This window comes from Condylura cristata, unplaced genomic scaffold (genome assembly GCF_000260355.1).
Source record: "Condylura cristata isolate star-nosed mole 26May11 unplaced genomic scaffold, ConCri1.0 scaffold00005, whole genome shotgun sequence".
Classification (NCBI taxonomy): domain Eukaryota; kingdom Metazoa; phylum Chordata; class Mammalia; order Eulipotyphla; family Talpidae; genus Condylura; species Condylura cristata.
The window spans coordinates 66,305,224-66,309,512 of NW_004567106.1; positions in this window are offsets into that span (position 1 = coordinate 66,305,224).

Sequence of the window (4,289 nt, forward strand, 5' to 3'; positions counted from 1 at the left end):
TGAATCCTCTCACCCTCCGCATCTCTGGCCTGTACCCCAGTTCTGTATGAATAAATAAATAAATCTTTAAAAAATATATATATATATGGCAAGCTTCTATGTAGCAGCAGATAATTACAATACACTGAACACTGAAGGAAGTCCAGACACACAAAATAAAGTGAGCTGTTTCAAACACATTTGATGATCATTTCCAGAGGAATGAAAGATGGAGTGAGTGAGAAGGATGAAGACGCAGATGAGAGGGAGGAAGTGGGAATGGAAAAGTTATTAGATTATATAGCTGGAGAGAGAGCTGGGAGCCTGAGAGCTCTGGGCTGGCAGACAGAGGTCTGACAGCGCTGCTTGTGTGTGGACTTGCGCGTGTTGGGCTTCTTCCTTCATCACTGTCTACCCCAGATGGAACAGGACGGAGACCATGCCCTGAATGCAAGATGGGTGGGTGGGATAAGGACAAGGTCTTACAGCTGTAAGCATTTTATTTTATTTTTAAGATTTATTTATTTATGCATACAAGAACTAGGGTACAGGCCAGAGGGGTGTGTGTGTGTGTGTGTGTGTGTGAGAGAGAGAGAGAGAGAGAGAGGAGAGAGAGAGAGTATTCCCTAGAGACAGAGCGGGGAGCAGAATGGACAGATGGACTGAAACACAGTACTGAGGGGAGCAGTGGAGGAGACAGGAGAGGTCTGCTGTGCCATGAGGGTCCCTCCCTGGCCGGGGATTGAACTGGTGCTGCAGTGGCTGCAGATAGCCCCATAGTGCTATACTTAACCCCTTGCACCACCAGGGAGGGCCCCGAGTTAAGTATTTTAAATACCATGAAGACTTAAACAAAATGTGGCCTATCCCTACGATGGAATATTCATCAGCCATCAAACAGAATGCAGGGCCGGTACATGCTATAGTGTGGGTGAGTCTTGCAAACAGTGCAAGTGTGTGGTGCAGCTGGACAAGAGTGGGGCTCTCCAGACTCCCATGCCCGCCCCTTCCTCTTCTCTGGCCCTTGCCTCTCCAGTCCATGGCCCTGGGGGTGCTGGGAAGTGCACAGACTGCTTTAGGTCAAGGCGCACTGGTCACCTCCAATTCTCCTCTCCTGGGGCACACCAACAATCCCATCCACCCACTCCCCAGTGTCATAACATCAACCTGCCAAAGGCCCCCCTCCTTCCAGTGGAATTGTTAGTCCAAATGCATCAGTTCTTTCCTCTTTCTTTTGGAAGTCTGAGCTTGGAGCAGTCAGCTGGTCCTCTCAGGCCACCTCCTCCTCCACAGCCCTGACCTCGTCCACCGCCTTGCTGTGCAGCGTCCCTAGCTCCTCTCACTGTTCCCCAACTCCAGCTACCGGCTGTGCTCCATGGCACCCCCAGCGTGTCTTGACTCCATTTGCAGAGCTGCTTTGAGCAGATACCATGTCTATGCCACTCCCTCCCCATGGCGGGCAGTCCTTTCCACTGCACTGGGGACTCACAAGACACCTGCAGCGAGGAGGCCCGCCACCCCTCGGGCTCTGCTGAGGTCTTCAGAGGGCTCCATACCCCGCAGTGCTGAATCCTGCTGAGCAACGCCAACTGCAGTGGCAAGCCAGCACAGGGCAGCTTGTGGGCGGGCGTCAGGAAGCTGGCAGGCAGGTATCCGAGCCCCCAGGGGCACCTTTACTCTCCCAGGGCTCCCTGAGCTCCCTGGTCCTGCGCTGTGTCTGGCCTGTCGGATGCTGCCCTTATTTGTTCAGCCTCCAGGCTCAGACGTACATGCTCACACATGACCACACCACACTCCAGACCCCCAGCATCAGGTACCTGGAGCCCACACTCTCAGGCTCCTCCTGCACTCGGGGCCACAGAGGAGAGCCACAGGGGGCTAAGGAGAAAAAGCCTGAGCAATCTTCATCTAGCCTACAAAGTGAAAGAAGTGAAACATAAAAAAGATGGGTCACGTATTGTATGATTCCAGTTACCTGAAATGTAGAGAACAGACAACTGCTTAGAGGCAGAAAAAAGATTAATGGTGGCCAGGGCAGGGGGAGTGGAGATTGCTGGCAGTTTCTCCATGACACAGAGACCTTAGCTACATCCCAAGGGCAAGTTTAGTATAAAAGGGAGAGAAGAATAAAGACACTTGCATGGACACAAGTGGGCAGGAAGAGCTGCCCCAAGAGGGACAGGTTGGCTAGGAGAGGCCTACATGGTCATAGGCGGGGAGCCCTGAGGAGAGCGGCCTCTGCTGAGGGAGGTCAGTGCAGAGAAGCCTGGCAGGTGCAGGTCACGGGTGGGTGCGAGGCTGCTGCCCTGCAGAGAGACAGAGGTGGTGAAAAGCAGCACCTGTGTACGCACAGGTGGGCACTGCAGCTGATGGGGCCAAGCAGCGGCTGCACAGACGCAGACTTTTTCTCTTTGGGAGGGGCTCACTCCTTCATGGAGTGTTTTGTTAGCTGTTGATTTGGGTATCTATGTAGAATTTGAAGGAACTGAAGATTCTACAATGGCCTTGATCTCCAAATCTTTACTTCTAGTCTAGGTCCTAAGACGTCTACTTTGGGCCTAGTAACATCTGACACGTTGCTTGGGTCTGTGCCTTGGCACCTAAGGATTTTTAGCTTCTATAACTGTTTTTTTTTTTTTTTAAGATTTATTTATATATACAGAGCCGGGGTCCAGGCCGGAGGTGCAGGGGAGATGAGAGGATTCACCAGAGACAGAGTGGGGAGCAGAACAGGCAGGTTAATGAAGTGCACTGCTGAGGGGAACAGCGGGCAGGTCAGGAGAGGTCTGCTGCACCATATGGGTCACCTCCACCATATGGGTCACCTCCAGGGTGGGAGATCAAACGCACACTGAAGAGACTACAGCTTGCTTGCAGTGCTGTGCTTTAACCTGTTGCACCACGAGGGAGGGCCCTATACCTGTTTTAATGACTATGTTACTTATTTCTCCCCCCACCTCCAGCTCCTGGCAGTGTGGAGCCAGGTTTCCGGTCTTGTGGTACCTCCTTTCCAGTTTTTCTATCCTTATTTTCCTTTAGACTCAATGTTTCCAGAACCAACTTTGCAACTCTCAGAGATACAACAAAGAAAGGATGTTAAAGATTCACTTTCTTAATTTGGTTACCTGTTTTGAATTATTTGTGTAGAAATAAAATTTCAGCATGTTTTTCTGAGAAAAGTCCACACAATAAATGAATAGGGACTGAAGAATTAAAGTGAAGAAATTGGGTATCTCTCAAGGAGACTGTTCAAAAGGAAACAGGAACTCCTGAAGTATATGAGAAATTTCCACTAATTTACCTGTCTTTGCACCTTCAGAAGGTGATATATTTTATAACTATGCATTAAGTACTAAAACATGGCTACAGGGTGCCTACAAAATGGCAATCAGGTCACTCAAGATTGACACAGGTTGTGTGTTTTGGAGTCAGCAGGATACTGCTTCCTACCTGTGTGACCTAGAGCACATTACTTAATCTCACTGAGCTTTAGTTTTCTCCTCTATAACTAGAAATAATAAAAACACCTCAGTGGGGCCTGCCTGATGGTGCAGGGGTTAAAGACAGGGCTATCAAGTTACTGCCAGCCACTGCAGAACCAGTCCAATTCCTGGCTAGGGAGCTGACCCACATGGCACAGGAGACCTCTCCTGTCTTACCCACTCCCTAGTTTTCTCCGGATGTTAGTTCCTTCCTCTGTTAATTCTGAAGATTGAATTGGAAGTTCTTTAAGAGCTTTCCAGCTACCCCATGCCCAGATTCTGTAACTGGAAGGCTGGAGTTAAGGCTACCTGTCACCACAAAATGCCAATAAAGTATACAGGAACTGAAATCTTTAAAGTGTGCTTTAATCAGAAAGCTGACAATCTGGAAGACTGGGGGTTAACACACTAAAGAAATCGCCTTAAGGTTTCATGTCCAGCTTTTTATAGTGAGTTGAACAAACAGCACTCAACAGCCGTCAAGGCTGCCAGAAGAGTGTCAAGGCTGCCAGAAGAGTGCGATGTTCAGGGCTCCACAAGTGTCCTGAGGCTAGTCTGCAGAGAGCATTGGGTCCCGCCCTCCTCCAGAGGTGTGCTTGGTTTGGAATGTTAACTCAGAGCAGACAGGCTACAAACAATATGTGTGTGCAGTTTTCCTACTATACCAGCTTAGCATCACCCTATCAATTCCACATCTTACGGAACCCGTTACATTAAGTTGCCCAATGAATACAAATTTATCACAGTTCCGTTGTATGCAGACGCATCCATAGAAAGAAACCGTAGCCTTCGTAGTTGGAGCCTTCTCCAACTCCAGTTTTTTTTTTT